Source organism: Mesoplodon bidens (genome assembly GCF_964165515.1).
Source record: "Mesoplodon bidens genome assembly, chromosome: 1".
Lineage (NCBI taxonomy): Eukaryota > Metazoa > Chordata > Mammalia > Artiodactyla > Ziphiidae > Mesoplodon > Mesoplodon bidens.
This window is the reverse complement of record NC_138176.1, coordinates 194,456,725-194,475,583: the sequence shown is the minus strand read 5'-3', so window position 1 is coordinate 194,475,583 and position 18,859 is coordinate 194,456,725. Positions and strand designations below refer to the sequence as shown.

Here is an 18,859-nt window from a genome sequence, read left to right as displayed (position 1 = left end):
TTGGTACATTGTTCATTAATGTTTTCTCCTGGCTCTGGTGACATTACTGAAAATGAAGGCTACAGAATAGCAGCCCTGGAGTGGACCTGGAGATACGAATAAAAAGACAACTTCAATTTTTGTACTTTTCAATCTTGTACAGTACACATGTTTTACCTATTCTAAAATATAAGATACTTTAAAATAATAAAACATATTTTACCTGCTATAAGAATTAAAGTCTGTGGGCAAGAAAACTGTTCACTTAATAAAAGATCATCTAGCTACTTGCATAAGAATAGTATACAATTCTTAAGTAGAAAACAAAAAAGGACGTGAAGATAGTTAAGGGAAAGGGTTAATAGAGATTTTTATGTTTCAAAGAACTCCAGGATATAATTCCACTTCTCCAAATAAGAGCAAATGACGGTCAATTTACATTGTGAATGAGTTTTAAAACCGTATGATGAACTAAAATTTAGAAACTTTTGGAGTTTTCCTATCAGACACTTTCTACACCACCACATACAAAGCATGCAAGCCTACTGAAAGAGTTGATTCAAAGGAGAAGAAAAGAAACTTTGTTAGCAGTCACCAACAGTTTGGGGCTCTGCAAATACAGCTGTCAACCAAACCAAAGGACAGTTTTTAAATGCACTAAGAATGGAATGGAGAGTTGGTCATAAACTGTTCTTAATGACCACACCTTAATAAGATCATTACTTCTAACCCTGAACTAAAAGTTACAAATGATTTTCACTATTAAAATTATCTAGTGTGTAGCAATTAAGTGCACAGGCACTGGGACCAGACTACCTACATTCAAAATGCTGACTCTTCTGCTTAATTACTCTGAGCAAATGAATCTAATTCTACCTCAGTTTCCTTACCTGAAAAAATGGAGATATTAGGAGTATCTACCTTAAGATTGTTTGGAGGAATTAATTTTTTACTAAACAGTACATTTTATAAGTGTGTATTATCATTATTATCTAAACATCCTTATAAAAAGTAACCCAACCTCAACTACATCTTCTAGTTTGCCTAAAGCATTAGCTAAGATAAATTCGATGTATTAAAATCAGTAAGCCCCTTTCATATTAGAAAAAAATCACCAGGCAAAATATCTATTTCTCAACTCAACAGAACAAATTTTATATATCTTTAATTCTTCATATTCTAATCTTTCTACTTCTAAAACAGGTTGGTTTTCCTTTATATATCATTATTTGGGGGCATTTTGAGTTTTTTTCTGGACTTTTTAACATTGAAAGTTTTCATAAAAAGTAAAGAAAATGAAAACTATGTCTATAATCATTCTGTGTTTACTAAATTTTATCTTTTTTCTATTTAACATTATATTTTCATGTTAAAAACCTCTTATCAACCTAATTTTTGATAACCACAAAATTCCATTATAAGGATTTAGAATAGTACTTTAAACCATGCCTCCTCTGTAAGCTATTTATGTTGTTTCCAATTTTATACCATTACAAATAATACTGTGATGAGCATATAAACATTTTAAAAAGATTTTCAAAAGGACACATTTTTGTCTTTATTTAACAGTTTATAGGAACTTGATGCTAGGAAAACCACAGGATAGTAGGGAGAAGACCTTGGGGGTAAAACAAGCTGAAAGTAAAATACACTACCAGTGCAAGAACAACTGTTTGAAAGCTCCTGAACGACTACATAAACTTAGATTCCAACATAGACTATGGAGTTCTCTTTCACACTTTCTATGTAAACTGAGGTAAGTTTTTGCCTCTCCTTGATTCTGCTTGTTTTAAAATATACAATCAATCAATCAATAACTAAATAACTAAATAAAAGATACTATTCACATGAGAAGTTATGGTTAAGACAATTGACTGGAGTCAGACAGACATGGATTCAAAATCCCTGCTCCACTACCAACCAGCTGTGTGACCTATGGCAACTCATCAAGCCTCTCTAAGATTCAGTTTTCTCATCTGTAAAATAAGAATAATAACATCTATCTCACAGATTTGTTGTAAAGATAAATAATATCCTATTTTAAATTCTTATAGTAAATACACAAAGAGTATCTCGTCATTGTAACCATTTTCACTGTTCCTTTAGGTGATCTGAAAGATATCATAAACATACATGTGTGGTTTGTGTATAAATTTTTGGCTTAATCTACAGATTATAATGGCACGGGTGCATATTTACAAACTGCTGCATCATATAATTAGCTTTTAAAGTATTATTCAGTCTAAAAGGCTAATTGTCACAATATAGAGAAATGAAAACCTTTACAATGGCCCTCATTAGGGTAGTAAAAGAGGATTTAAATAACTTCTTAAAAGATTAATAGTTTTAAAGGTATCATAAACATGAATTTTGCTGTTTATAGCATATACCATTGAAACTGTTTCTCTTGAGACAATAAATTCCTGATTAGGTCTTTTTCACATGATTAGGAGGTCAAATATATTTTAAAAGATGCTGTCTAAGTGAACCAAGAGTAATTTATAAACTAGAGTAACATTATTTCCTCTAGATTTTTTTTTCTTACAACTATTTGGTAATACAAAAAGCAGAAAAGGAAAATGCACCAGCCACCATTATATACACTTTATTAATCAAAGCAACGGCAATTAATCCTTTAGATGATTTGGCCAGCTAAGACACTATTTGTAGAGGCCTACACTGAATTTTGCTGTTACTTAACCATCAACTAGGTGACTTCAGGCAATAGCCAAGTATTTGTAGATAGCCAAGAAGTTTTGTAGTATGTTGTTTCAGGAATTTAAAAATAAATCAAGTCCTGAGTTGGTAAAATACTGAATATATTTTTGAATTTTACTTTTTACATCACAATTGGTATAGCAGATAAAACATTTATCTGAATTAAAAATGGAAAAATGAGTTTCAAAACTTTTTTAGGAGTTGATCTATCTGCCAAGTATAATGCTAACATCTAAGAAAAGGATAGAAAATTTTTTTGTAGCCAAAGCAATTTGCAGAAGAGATTCCCAATTAATTTACAATTTTGAATCCTAGTGATAACTATCATAATAATAAATAAGTACAAAGACTGACAGTAAAGTCATACTAGTGGCACATAAAAAACCCAACTGCTATAGCACAATATTAAACAACAGGATGAGATTTTTATTTAAACACTTTTTCTGAATTTATGGTTTATATGGCCCCTTTTAAATACAATCCCCAACTGCAGGTTAAGTGACCTAAGCAGTAACTAATCCACATAAACTGAACAAACATCATACTCACTTTACTCCGAGTCAAGATCCTTTGTCGGCTTGTTCTAACAAGTGGCAGATAGCAGCAAATGATAAATATCTTTGATTCAGTCAGTAGTTGGCTTATTGAGCAAATTCAGAAAGTGCTGAGTAAAATCACTTTCTATTTCAACCAATCTTCCCAGCCTCACTGAGTTTCCTCATTACTCTAGGTCCCATATTTCACTTGACCACTGCAGATTGCAATAACCCCTATACCTTACCCTTCGTTTTCTGCAGATGTGGATTTAGGCCATCAACGTTCAAATTTTCAACTTCAAAGTGATAAAGCCTATAAACCATTTATCCATCTCCCATTACTCTCCCAACAGTGATGATTTCTAACCTTTACATCTCTCTTCAAACTTCCAATTTTTCACCACTACTGAATCATAGTTAAAAGCAGACAAGCTTGCTTCTTCTGACGGCACTTTCTGAAGATAACTGCATTAAGTGTAAATTCTCTTACAGAATTCTCTTATTTTCATTTCTGTTCTTCAACAGGCCCATATCTATCTTTGTAACATTCTCTTCAATCTTACAGAAAAAGCTGCTCTCCTCCTGACCAAAGCTAACAACTCTACCTAGAGCTCACTCCTTCCCATCCAGACAAAGCCTCATAAAGAGAGTATTCTTTTTCACTCTTTCTGGAACTTTAAATCTCTTAATCTCATAGAATCTGTTCTTTCACCATCTTCAATTTTACAAAGAAATTTTTTCTGACTCATGAAATCATTCAGATCATCTGAATCTCATCTATTTTGCCACCAAATACCATCCTCCATTTCAACTTCCTTCCTATTCCTCTCCTTATCAGTATAGTAAAATGGTGTTGAAGGTAATAACACTCTACTGATCACACTGTTCTTTTTCTTCTACTTTTCTTCCATCATTTTTGTTGGCTCCCTATGGCATCTGTTGCTACTGGTCACATACTCCTTGACAGACTCTCCTAATGCATCATCTTTAACATTACACTTCCCTAGTTCTCTTACTCTTTAGGCACTTCCTTCTCTGTACCCCTACTCTTCTCACTTTCACATGCCACCTTCAGCACTTCTTAACACTTCCTCTCTCCTGAACTGACTCACTCATATCTTTTATTCTGCCCTGTGATACACCATGCTCTTTCCCAGACATTAATAACATCTTCAAGACAGCTCAAGCTCTACCCAAGTGAATCCTGTGACTAAGCCACACTTTCTTCCTCAAAATTTTAGAGCATTTATTCATTGTTTTCTAATATATAATGGCTTCCTATCTTTCCTATCTGTGTTTTTTTTAAACCTAGATTTTAAGTTTTTTGGTAGCAACCTTTTCCTTTTATTTTTAAATATTTCTCAATATACTGAAAACAATTCTGAATACAGAGCAGTCAGTCAAATACTTTACAGCTGTATAATTAGTTTATCTAAGAAACAAAAGACATTACAACAAAAACTAATTTATATTACCTGTAAAACATTTATAATTGTTGCTATTTTAACTGTAGTCAAATAATCCTGTGGGTATTTTTACCTACCAATTTCCATATTTTTCACATATTCACGGGGGCATGGCCGATTTGCCCATTTTATTTCTTTTAAGATGTCAACCATTTTAGTTTTAAAGTAAATACGTAGCTACTATGTCTAAAAAGATCTTACATGTAAAACATCTGATAACCAAAGCATAGTCAGTGACCTAATCAAAACATACTAGAGAGGCTAAAATCTGGGTGGATGAAGAGATAAGCCAAGCTTTTTTCTCAGTATAATTAATCATATTTCTTAGGTTGCTGTTTTGCCCAGTATATACAGATGAAAAGGGAAGTGAAAGGTAAAGAATTCTTGTAAAGTGAATACGTGGGCTGTGCCCAATCATTTTATATATGTAATGACTCAGGAATAAAGCTTATGCAACTTTCTGAGGTAGACATTATTATTTTCATTTTACAGATCAGACACAGAGAGATTAAATTACTTATCCAAAATGACTCTAATTACTAAAAGAGCTAAAACGCAAACCGAGGACTACCTAAATTCAAAATCAGCTGGAAGGCACACCCTTTTTTGCCATTTCCCCCATCTCTTCCATATATTCTAACTAGAAGGACAACATTTTTATAGAATGCTAGCAGCCATTTTGTAACCAAGAGGGCATCTTGAGGATGAAAGCCATGCAGTAAGGAGGTAGAGAAGAAAAAAAAGATGTCTGGGTTCACTGCAATGTCTTAAAACAGCCAGAGCAGCTCTGGAGTCGTATGCCTGGACTTTATATTAGAGAAAAGGAAATCCCTATCTTCTTAGGTCATTGTTATGCCGGGGTCTCTTGTACTAGCAACCCAAAGCAACTTCTCATTGGAAGAAGCAAAACAAATAATTCACTGCAGTGGTCTTGGATAGGGCAAACACAAAGAATATTTCCCAAATCAGTGCTCCTATTAAGAAAGATGCTAAGAGATGTACTGTGGATTCTGTAGTTAAATTGTCAAATAAATTAAAATGATAAACAGTTGGCCATCTGTAACCACAGGTTCCACAACCACAGATTCAACCAACCTTGGATGGAAAATATTTGGGAAAAAAAAAATTACAGAAAGTTCCAAAAAGCAAAACTTGAATTTGCTGCATGTTGGCAACTATTTGCATTGTATTTACAATGATTTACGCAGCATTTACACTGTATTAGATAGTATAAATAATTTGAAGATGATTTAAAGTATATGGGAGGATTTGTGTAGGTAATATGCAAATACTATGTCATTTTATATAAGGGACTTGAGTATCCACAGCTTTTATATCCATGGAGGTCCTGGAATCAATCCCATGGAGAATACGGAGGGACGACTCTATACATAATCATCTTGGAGATTCATAAGGTATATATGCTCTGCAACAAGAGAAGCCATGGCAATGAGAAGCCTGCACACCGCAATGAAGAGTAGCCCCTGCTCACTTCAAAAAGCCCACATGCAGCAACAAAAACCCAATGCAGCCAAAAATTAATTAATTAATTAAATTTAAAAACAACAACAACACATACCCTTTAAAAGAAAAAGAAAACAATTCTAGGTTATGTTACACAACACTCCTGGGGCATAGCAACATAAGATTCACAAATATTAAGTAATATATCTGTGTGACTGTGAACAATGTACCTTTAAACATACTTTATGTACCTGAGTGTTAACTTTAAAAATAGACACTTTGGGAGGATAGATACCTTTGTCCTCAAACACAATAGTATCAGAGATATTTCTGGGACTGTCTTTCTAATCATGTTTACAGTCCTATTTTAAAAATCACTCCTTTTACTTTATAATCATTTTTCATTTTAATTGAAATTATTAAATCCTCCTAAATCATTCACCTTTCTAGATCATGAATATATTATTTAATTCAATCAAATCTATTCTCAAAGAAGAGATGTGCCACTACAAAGGATCTTCAAAAACAACATGCCATATGCTCTAAAAAGTAACTCCAAAACAGGAGATGTGTAGGGTTCTAAAAATGAGTAGTTTGGGGAATTCCCTGGCGGTCCAGTGGTTAGGACTTCGCACTTTCACTGCCATGGCCCATGTTCAATCCCTGGTCAGGGAAGTAAGATCCCACAAGCCACGCAGCATGGTCAAAAAAAAAAAAAAAAAAAGGGTAGTCTGAAGAGGATGACATTTACTTTCACAAGTTCCACGAAGTGTGTGAAATTTATGCACAGGTTACATATATCAACAAGCCCAAGTAACGAGTGGAAGAAACAGAAACATGCAGCCCAAGAAACAAAGTAGGGCCATAAACTTTGAAACAAAAAAACGTATTTAAGTTCATATATTACCTTTACCCAGGGTAGTAAATAAATAAATAAATAAATAAATAACTGTTATAAATAAAAGTATACCCAAAATAATAATAGCTAATATTTATTAAATACTTAGTATGCATTAGGCACTGCTCCAATTGCTTACATGTTTTAATGAATTAATCATTTAGTCCTTACAACAATACCATAAAAGAGGCCTGGTAATTATCCTTATTCTGTAAATGAAAAAAACGAAAGCACAAGGAAAATTTCCACAAGGTCACAGAGCTTATATATCAGAGTCAGAAATTAAAACTCAGGCAGCCTGGCTCCAAAGTCTAGGGTCTAAATCCCATGCTATACTGTTGTCTCTAAATCAAAGAGGAATGGTCAACACAATGCACAGCTGCATCTAAAAACAATTCATATATATTCAGATCAGTACTCACGTTTGTAAAGTTTTTACATATGATTTAATTTTTACCTTTACAGCTGTTCTGTGCCAATATATCCTGTCAATAGATTGGTTTACTTGGCTTGAACTCAGATGATTAAATATATGTGGCCACAGACTAATCCATTTACCTGCTACCTTGGTAATGTGCCCTCTCTGTGTATCACCAGTGCCTAGTAGAGCGCCCGGCAAAGAACAGGAATTCAATGTACGTTTACTGAATACAGAACAATTAAAAAGGGGGCTGTCTAGGGCTTCCCTGGTGGCGCAGTTGTTAAGAATCCGCCTGCCAATGCAGGGGACAAGGGTTCAAGCCCTGGTCCGGGAAGTTCCCACGCGCCGTGGAGCAACAAAGCCCGTGCGCCACAACTACTGAGCCTGCACTCTAGAGCCCGCGAGCCACAACTACGGACGCCCGCATGCCTAGAGCCCGTTCTCCACAACAAGAGAAGCCAACGCAATGAGAAGCCCACGCACCGCAACAACGAGTGCCCCCCGCTCGCCGCAACTAGAGAAAGCATGCCCGCAGCAAGGAACACCCAACGCAGCCAAAAATAAATAAATAAAATAAAATAAATATATTTTTTAAAAAAAGGGGGGCTGGCCATCAGAATATGGTTATATCAGTCCAGATTCATCATTACGGCTACAAGAAAAACACTCAACTGGCTTGGTTTACCAACAGTGATTCTTTAATATCCCTTTAGGTGGAAGAACAATATCATCTATTTTTTAATTAAATCTCAGTACCTCAGTACAATCTTAAAACACCCTTGAAGTTAGATGAAGTCTTGATGTACACACATAAACATAGAGAAACATTAAGATGAAATCTTATTTTAAAAATGTAGCTCTGTTTGGTCTTCAGCTATGAGTATATTATGTGATCACATTAAAATAGTTTCTTTTATTTAAAAATTGAAGGAAATTCCCATTAAATTTTAATAATGGAAAATAATATAGTCTAGATTTTTTCTTTGTAAGTGTAAGAATTATATAACTATGAACACTGAAGGATATGTTGGCTTGAATTACAAATAAAACAGCAATACTGCCAGGTACTGTGTAATAACACATATACTATCTGTTATTTATTTCTGTATACCTCAAAGCAGTGCCAGAATTTCAAAGTTCTGATTGAATTCAACTGACTGGTACATATCCACAATATAGTTTTAGCTAGTTTTGATCTGATAATTGAATATTCCTAAACTAAATTATATCTACTGTATTTTTTTTAAATTATAAGTTATTTTGATTTTTCTAATCTAAGAGTTTTTTTTTTAATATTTTATTTATTTATTTAATTTGGTTGCACCGGGTCTTATTTGTGGCATGCAAAGTCTTAGTTGTGGCATGCATGTGGGATCTAGTTTTCTGACCAGGGATCGAACCCAGGGCCCCTGCACTGGGAGCTCGCAGTTTAACCACTGCACCACCAGGGAAGTCCCTATGAGTTTTTTTTTTAATTGAAGTATAGTTGATCATTCTTTAAAAAAATGAAACACCTATTTCAGCTTTCGTGAAGTACAGCCATAAGGATACATTTTAGCTTTTGTAAATTTTCACACAGTACTTAGAAAACTGGTATATGTTGCATCTGAATCATCGCGTGAAGCTCATTCTTTCACTTCCAGAAACTAGCATCAGAGTCAAATCAAAATAGACTGTGTGAAGAATGAACTGAGTCAATATTACGTTCAAATAATCCTATGAAATTACATCTCAGCAAAGTCAAGAATATGAAAGACATTGAGAGAATGAATTTATCATTCAAAACTTTACAAATAAGGGAAACTCCTGTGTCAAAACACTGATTATTTCTTTTCACTTCAACATTTTCCAGAAGAGATATCTGACTATACTAAGACCTAAAATAAATAATCCCTTAATAGTTTAAATGTTTATTTTAAAAATTACACTTTTCTAGAAAAAGTGCTTAAGTAATACTTAAGCAGTGCTAAGAGTAACTAAGTTTCTTAAAAGGGTTCTCTTCTTTTAAAAAATTCTCAGGCTCGGGCTTCCCTGGTGGCGCAGTTGTTGGGAGTCCGCCCGCCGATGCAGGGGACGTGGGTTCGTGCCCCGGTCCGGGAATATCCCACATGCCGCGGAGCGGCTGGGCCCGTGAGCTATGGCCACTGAGCCTGCGCATCCGGAGCCTGTGCTCCGCAACGGGAGAGGCCACAACAGTGAGAGGCCCGCGTACCGCAAAAAACAAAAAAAAAATTCTCAGGCTCTATCTTTCTTCCTAAAAAAAATAAAATAAAATACACCAACTTAGAATATTTTTAACACATTCTCAGATTATATAATCATTCTAACCTTAATTTAAGTTATTCAACAAGAATGTTTCATTTCTGTTCCACAACTACATGAGAAATAAGAGGAAAAGCATTAAAATATGAAAATGATATAGAATACAAAACATTCCATCAGACACCCTTTCAACAAAATAACTCTCAACATCTTGGATGCAAATTTTTCTGAACTGAGTAGTTAAAAAAGCATGTGTTTATGTTAAAAGAAATGAACAGGGGCTTCCCCGGTGGCCCAGTGGTTGAGAATCTGCCTGCTAATGCAGGGGACACAGGTTCGAACCCTGGTCTGGGAAGATCCCACATGCCGCAGAGCAACTAGGCCCGTGAGCCACAACTACTGAGCCTGCGCGTCTAGAGCCTGTGCTCCTCAACAAGAGAGGCCACGATAGTGAGAGGCCCGCGCACCGCGATAAAGAGTGGCCCCCGCTTACCACAACTAGAGAAAGCCCTCGCACAGAAACGAAGACCCATCACAGCCAAAAATAAATAAATAAAATTTAAAAAAAAAGAAATGAACAATCTACCAATAAGGAAAAAAAGGAACACTTTTAATTAAAAATAATGTTTCCATTTCTACCCACTTTAGTTTCTACTCCCAACACAATAAAGCAATAAAGTAAACTTTGATTTTTTTTTAAAGGTGCTAAGGGGGGTGGTGCAGCTGAGATGAACTACATGTACAGTTTCCTCTAAGCTGTGCATCAGTAGTTAACAAGTGACAAACACCATTAAAATTCACGACATAGTGTTAGCTTTCAACCATCTCAAACTGCTTAGGAACCTCATTTTTGTTGAAGGGAATGCTTTCTTGTGGGAAGAAATAGTCTCAGGACTTCCTTGGTGGCGCAGTGGTTAAGAATCCACCTGCCGGGCTTCCCTGGTGGCGCAGTGGTTGAGAGTCTGCCTGCCAATTCACGGGACACGGGTTCGAGCCCTGGTCTGGGAAGATCCCACATGCCGTGGAGCAACTAGGCCCGTGCGCCACAACTACTGAGCCTGCGCGTCTGGAACTTGTGCTCCGCAACAAGAGAGGCCGCGATAGTGAGAGGCCCGCGCACCGCGATGAAGAGTGGCCCCCGCTCGCCGCAAATGGAGAAAGCCCATGCACAGAAACGAAGACCCAACACAGCCATGAATAAATGAATGAATGAATGAATGAATAAATAAATAAATAAATAAATAAAATTAAAAAAAAAAAAAAGAATCCACCTGCCAACTCAGGGGACACGGGTTCGAGCCCAGGTCCGGGAAGATCCCACATGCCGCGGAGCAACTAAGTCTGTGCACCACAACTACTGAGCCTGCGCTCTAGAGCCCGATAGCCACAACTACTGAGCCCATGTCCCACAACTGAAGCCCACGCGCCTGGAGCCCATGCTCCGCAATAAGAGAAGCCACCTCGATGAGAAGCCAGTGCACCGCAACGAAGAGTAGCCCCCGCTCGCCGCAACTAGAGAAAGCCCACACGCAGCAACAAAGACCCAACGCAGCCAAAAATAAATAAATAAAATAAATATATTTTAAACAAAGAAAAGAAATGAAGTCCCTCATGCAACTCTATGTTCAAGTTAAAACAAATAAGACGGTTTTCTGTTGGAAAATTCAATTGTACCATATGGCAACTAAGAGTCTCCATTTGTAAAAGAAAAAAAAAAGCTTCCCCAGATAGAAAAACCTTGAATCAAATTCCAACACTTAAGTTGAAATGATGACTTTCTCTATTTCCTGAAACTGCTGTAGTACACAAGAGCAATTAAGCCGTTGGTTGGATTCAGAGCATACTAATATAAATGATAAACATAAGGACACTCAAGTTCCTCCTCTCAGTTAACTTTGAAAAGGAAAACCTCACAACTAGGTACAAGGAATTGAGGAAAGCGTTAAAAATGTGATATTTCTCCTCACTTAAATAAAACTATCAAAAATAATATATTTTAAATTATAAATCTAAAGGAAATGACTATATATATCATATTTATCTCATTTCAGATGATGGGAAATTGTAACACAAATTTCCAAACCCTTAGGTAATACAGAACTTTCTGTGATGATAGAAATATTCCATAGCTGAGCTGTTCAAAACAGGGGCTACTAGCCACAAGTGGCTACTGAGCACTTAAAATTTCGCTAGTGCGGGGAGGGAAGAACTGGGAATTTGGGATTAGCAGATGCAAACTATTATATATAGGATGGATAAACAAGGTCATACTGTGTAGCACAGGGAACTATATTCAATATCCTGTGATAAACCATAATGGAAAAGAATATGAAAAAGAATATATGTATATGTATAACTGAGTCACTTTGCTATAGAGCAGAAATTAAACACAACATTGTAAATCAACTATACTTCAATAAAAATTCTTTTTTAATTTGGCTAGTGGGAATAAGGAACTGAATTTTAAATGATAGCTAATTAAATTAATTTAAATTTAACCACATGTGCAGCTCTAAGGAACTGGAAGGAAATATTTATACCTTAAATTCTGATTCAAATAGTAAAAATCCTGTAGATGGGCATATACATAGTTGCTTCTGAAACATATTTATTTTTTTTAATTCTTGTGATTTATGTAGAGGAAAATACCAAAACACAACATAAAAATGTTGCTGCATTTGTGGGAATCAAATTTTCTATACTCACCTTCTAGAAAGGACTAGAATATTGGTTTGTAAGTTGGCTCCATATTGTAATTTCTTAGGGCGCTTCCAAAAATAAGGATGTGTGGGTCTTACCCCCAAAGATTCTGGTTTAATTGGTCTGAATTGAGTCCTGGGCATAAAGAATTTTAAAACCTACCCAGGTGATTCTAACATGCAGCCAGAGTATCACTAAACTAGAAAGAAAATAAGAAACTGTTAAGTATAGATGCAGTGTGCAACCAAAGACATTTCTTTGCTGGTAGGCAAAGAGGGCCTTCCAACAACACAGATTCAAGTCAAAACCCCTGAGGGCTATGGTGAGTTACATGTTCTAAACATTCAGGAATGATTTGGGTGTACAATCATAAGTTTTTGCTATTATTGAATGTTATTCAATTACGTAAAAGAAATTAGAAAGGAAGGAAATAAACTAAATACTGAGTGTCAATTTGCACTTGCCACTTTTGCATATATTATTTAATTTCATCCCCAACATACCTTGGGAAGTAGATAGTATTAAATTATTTAAAAATGTGGAAAGTAATTTAAAGATGTTCTCTAGGATTTGGACACACGTTTCTCTAAAGTCCACATTCTATATATTACAGTAGAATTCTCTCTGAGGAAGTTTGTTTCAATAAATTTTCATACTGGAATCAAAGAAAAATAAAGAAAAAGCAGGATTCAGTGGTGGAGCACAGGATAAGGCAAACACACTTAAACAGGTGTTTAAACCAGTTCCTGTATTTCCTAAGCACCTGATAGCAAACCCGGGAAAAAACATGTTCGTCTGTGGTTCAAATCTACAGCAGCCTCAACACTAGACCATTTAGAAGTTGCTGCCTTTCTATCCTAAGAAGTTAAGTAATTGGTCTCCTACTGCCTCACAAGCTATTAGCTATAGTTATACATTCTTCATACAGGATAGAACAGGATGCTTATTCACAGTGACTGACACTAAACAAGAATAAGACAGGGGTCTTAAAGATGTTTTCATTTTGCCCCCTAGACTCACAGGATTACTGGAATTACTCCTCATGGAGCAGTTTACAGACCACAGTTTTGATGTGACATGCTTACAGTGACTATGTAACTTTAACTTAGATCATTGATGTTCTATATAAATTACTCATTAAAAGCTTTTAAAATCCAGTTCCTGGGTTGTTCAACCCATCTTAATTTTCAAATTAAGAAAAGTTGTCAGTGGAAAAAATTGGAAATCCAGAGCAACAGACCCTCACTCTTCCTATCAGCACTAATCCTTCTATTCTGAGACCCAATATCCTTTCTCCTTTTTCAGGCTCCAGCTGTGTAAAGGGACATTAACTCAAATGAGTCACACTTGGTTACATCAGAGGCCTGAGAGGAGAAAACCTTCAATTCTCTATTCTAACTAATGGCACAAATTTCTACCAAAGCATATTCCAAAATAAGAAAATGTTGACAGGAGTAACTCCTAAATGCACAGGCTTGGAGTATGGCAGTGTTTCCTTTCGATTTCAATTGGTATTGATTACAATTTGATTATACCACAAAAAATGTTTTGTAGTTTATTTAACAATTACAAACTCTTGTCAAAAAAAAAAAAAGAGAGACCATTGTAAAGCAATTATACTCCAATAAAGATGTTAAAAAAAAAAAGAAGAGGAAGAAGCTGCAGCAGCTTATTCTCAGTAGTCCCTTTCTCTAGCTCATTTGGAATGGGCAATAAGATGAGCTGGAAAAATACATACTCAATTGATATAGGAGAAGCTACAATGCCCCTCATCCAATCCCTGACCTATTAAAAGCAGAATAAAGCAAGGATTTGACCTGTTTTTCTTAATAAAAAACTACATAAATTCCATTCATTTCAAGATTGATACCTATCATCTACCAGAAACAATTAGCCAATTCTCACATTCACTTCCTGCATTTGAGGCATGCCTCCAGAAAAACATAATGTAAGTTTTACAACTTTTGACCCCATCATAGTATCAAAATCCATCTTTGCAATTGACACTGGTTTTAATGGTTTGTGTATGCGTGTTTCTTGTGACATGAAAAGCTATTTATAAATATTTTCAGATGCTGGTAATCACCCTCCGAAAAACAGCAGGCTTTACATGCAAGTAAAAGTTTTGGTGGGACAAATGTAAATTCAAACCTACATAATAGATTTTTTTTAAAAGTTCTTGTATCAACTATACTCCAATAAAAATTAAATAAATAAAAAATTTAAAAAGTTCATGTAAAAGTGAAACACACTTCAAATTAGTTCCTTTTCTTAATAACTAACCCTAGATATTTTTTCTACTTTTAATTCCAGCTTCCATCCTACCATCTCCCCGACACATACTTCCACAAGGCCTCTAGAACATCAAAGTTAGAATACAAAGTTATTATGAAAAAAGTATAATAAACTTAAGATTGGACAATAAAGCAGTCAATTCGCCTCTCTACGAATTTACTGAATCAATACATTCATGAACTTAATAAATAATGCTAATGATATTAACATAAGAAATAATTTGTATCATAGCACCAACACAAACAGCCAATGAGCAGGAAGCAAGTTTTCACGTTGACCCTCCCAACCCAGTCAACAAGAATTTGGGAAAATACCAACGCTTGTTTCATAATACAACGACTTCCATTTTTTCCCCATCCTTTAGTAAACTCTGTAGATCTAAATTTTAAAATCTTTCTAATTAGTTACCTGCACTCTTCAACCCACAGATCAGGTGTCCTACATTTCGTTTAGGTCCCCGCCTTGAAAACAAACCCGATTGCCCCATTTTCTGAGAGGTAAATTCAGCTCCAGGCAGCTCTCCATGAAGTCACCGCGTTTGTTATTTCAAAGATGCAATTAAACGAAAATGACACAAGGCTGTCCAAGAGATTAGTTGGAAGTGTATGGAGGTGTCGACCATATATGTGTAAGGCCACTGAAAACTGCATTGCTGTTAATCTATTTTAGTGGTAATATTTCTCCCCATTACCCCTTCTCCAGTGTATTCACAACAGAGGGAAATTAAACTTTGTAAAAACTTTCTTGCCTCTACCAAACTTTAGCTTTCCAGCTTTCCGTACTACTGTATCTTGTAATGAGTAAAGGCGAGAGGGAGAGGGGTGGTTAGCTCCACTCAGAGAAAAGCAATAAAAGAGCTTGCATCAGGCAGTGTCTCTCCCTCTGCCCCCTCTTCCCTACCACCCAACCCCCTCTTCTCCGAGCCCTTACATACACACATTCTTTTCGGCGGCCTCTAACCACACCATGTCCACAATCATTTACAGAAATTAGAAACAGACTCTGGGAGCCCTTCCCTTAGCACGCACAGGGCAGAGATGTAGTAGCATGATGGGGCAATGTCACTCTCTATTACCCCACAATCTGCCCCTCGGAGTTTAATTCCCGAGAATCCGACTTTCCTCCGCGGAGAAGGTGGATCTACCTAATTCACAATAAAACATCATCTCATTCCTCCCCACCCCAGTAACCCCACCCCCACCTAACACACCAAAACACTCCAACCAAAAAAAGTTCCTTCCACCAGGGCAACAGGGTTGATTTCAGGGGTTGGGGCAAAAGCAGAGAGGAGGAAGAGAGCGAGCGCGGTGCACTTTGTTGGGCACTTTCCACACACGCAGTCCAGAGCCCAAGCCAGCTCTCGTCCTTACCTGCTCTTCCGGAGACCCGGTCCTACTACTGGAGCGCGGGACGAGGGCTGAGGGGACGCGGCGTAGGGGTGGGCAGCCGGCAGCCCCCGCGGGCGCCGAGAGCCTCCACTTCTTCTTCCCCAAGCGGCTGCGAGCGTGGGCCGAAGGAGCTGGAGAAGGAGCCTGGGGAGGGGGAAAAGAGGAGCAGCATCTCCTCCTCCTCCACGCCTCCGAAACGCCCCTCCAGCCGCGACCCCGGCCGACCGCCTGACCCTCGAGCGCTCGCGCACCCTTCCCGGCCCTCTGTTGCCCCGTACGCCTGCAAGGGCTTCGCCAAACCCTCTGGTGCGGAACTGCTCAACTCCTGCGGCCGGCTCCGAGCGCTGCCGAAGCGGCAGAGGCGGACCGGGAAGCCAGGGAGTGTTGCTCGCCAGCAACACGGTCTCTAGTGGTTGTAATCATGGTGTGTCACCCTCACCGCGCCGCGGCTGCCGGAGCTACTCGCTCCACTCGGGCTACACCTCACGCACCCGCACCGGCTCCGCCCAGTTCATGTCAATCAACCCTCCCCGGATTCCCGGAGCACAGCGGATCTCCGACCCCGCCGTCCCCTCGGCCTCATTGGCCCGACGGCCCTCCAGCCCCGCCCCCTCCCTAGGGACAAGGTCGCCGGGGAGACAGGCGCCCAGGTTCCCATGACAACCGGAGTCTTGGGCCTGGCTTTTCGCGTTCTTCTGGCTTGCCAGACGCTCAGGTTGATGGCCTGGCAGCGAAGTTCTTAGCCCCTGCGGGGTGGGCTCCTAATTTCTGGCCAAGTTGAAAATGCAGCCGACCGCCCCCACACTTCCAACTTCAGAAACAGAACTTTGTGGCCCAGCAGAGTGCGAGGGAGAGTGAAAAATGCCCTGCTCTTCCCCTGTCAATCGAAATAACCACTCCCCCCTTGCCCTCCCTTGCCTCCAGCCTTGTTTCCATATTCCCACCGGGCGGATTTGGGCTTTGAAAGGGTGAGAAGAAGAATGAGAGAAAGAGCGGGGCTGTGCCAGCTCCCTGCAGCAGTAGAGCGACTTGGAAATGACGGGGTCAATGAAAACATCTCGGTGAGTATTCCCACAGTTGTAAAGTGATCTTCAACGGTGTGGTGGCAACACTCGGTCAACCCCAAATGCCCTCAGGAAAACTCACATTCTCATATTTGTAAAAAAAAAAAAAAAAAGTGTATAAATTCTTGTAATTTTCCTTCTGAAGCTCAGATAATCCTAAAGTTAAAAAAAATAAGTAAAATGTTTGACAAAATGGAATAAGATAAAGGCATCCATTTTTCTATAGGACTACACATTACAACTTGGCAGAAGTATGTCCTAGCAGCTATGACCCTCCTGCAAGCTAAAAAGTTTGGGTTTCAACAATTTACAAGGAAGTCTTACTGAATTCATGAGCGAATGGTATCTTGTCATTTGAGTTTCAAAAGTTTGGGTTTATTCTCAGAAGTATGAGGTAAACCTGGTACAAGGGGACCTGGGAGTTAATTTAGTCTTGGACCCCTAATGTTGAGCCCTAGGTGAAACTTAACTTCATGGCTGGTTCCAAAATGAAGAGATCTGAGGCAAAGTTAGAGCTGCAACCCTAGCCCCTGAGGCTGCTGTACACGTATGATGAATGAGGGAATTAATAGTAATTGTTTACCTTTGGCGAGCCTTGAGTTTTCATTATCTCATTTACTAAATGAATATCTGTGATGGATGTGTTCAGTCAAATATGCCTTGCAAATGTGCACTGAATCTGATTACTCACAGCGCTAAACAATAGAAAATGCACAGCAGAATTTTAAGATAAGGGTCCTGCCCTCAAGGAGATAACCACAGAGCCTAAGAAAGAAAACTAGCATTCTATAAACAATTTGAGATTATAGTTAGAATGTGCAGCCAAACACTGAGTGCAGTAGTCAATGAGAGAAAGTCTGTGGTATGTAGAAAGGGCTGGATTAATCAGATTAAGGAGGAAAGGAATTTAAACTGGGCTTTGAAGGGTAGGGAGTGGGATGAAAGAAGCAAAGATGAAGAAAGACATTTGAAGGAAACAAAGTAAAACCAAAGTGCAGCAGCAGGAATAGAGTGGTTAAAGTAAATAAAATGAAGGATTGGAGCCCTTTTCCCCATTTTCTGGAGTAGTTTTTAAATGTTCTGGTTGCAGTATCAGGGTGGTAAGGTAGAGAGGGAGAGATAGTTTCGTGAGAATAAAAGCCTTCATGGAACATCTGCCTCTGTTTGACACTGAAAGAAAGTTCATGTATTTATTAGAAAGAAAAGCAGCATCCATAATACTTGGAATAACTTGTGAATTCATGTCAGAAAGAAAGTATAAAGAGTATAGTGTTGGAAATTTTCACAAAAGTAGACAAACCACAGTGTTGTGAGCATTTTTCCTTTTTTTTTTTTTTTTTTTTTTGCATTAAGACCATTTCAGGTGATTGCCCTCAAGGCTTTTTCACCAGTAATCCTTCTGTTTTGTATGAGCTGAAAGGCTGGTTTTAAAATAAATGGCTGTGATACCAAAATCTGATGAAAAGTACACAAAAGAGAAATCTATAGGTCAATCTCCTTTTGGATATAATATAAAATTTAAATACAATATTAACAATAGAAACTAGAACTACATTACAAATGATATGCCAAAGTTAAGGGGAATTATGCCAGGTATATAAGAATAATTCAATAATAGAAAACTTATTCATATAGTTGACTATATTAATAAGTCAGAGGAGAAAAGCT

General features: G+C 37.7%; 1 protein-coding gene across 8 annotated transcripts in view; it reads right to left on the bottom strand.

Moving 5' to 3' along the window:
• Positions 1 to 16,608, bottom strand: part of PTPN13 (protein tyrosine phosphatase non-receptor type 13) — a 222,311-nt gene extending 205,703 nt beyond the window's left edge. For all 8 annotated transcript variants that reach the window (XM_081238122.1, XM_081238124.1, XM_081238125.1 and 5 more), the window contains exon 1: positions 16,110 to 16,608. The gene's annotated coding sequence lies outside the window, so the exon portion shown is untranslated. The remainder of the gene's footprint in view (positions 1 to 16,109) is intronic.
• Positions 16,609 to 18,859: the final 2,251 nt, after the last annotated feature.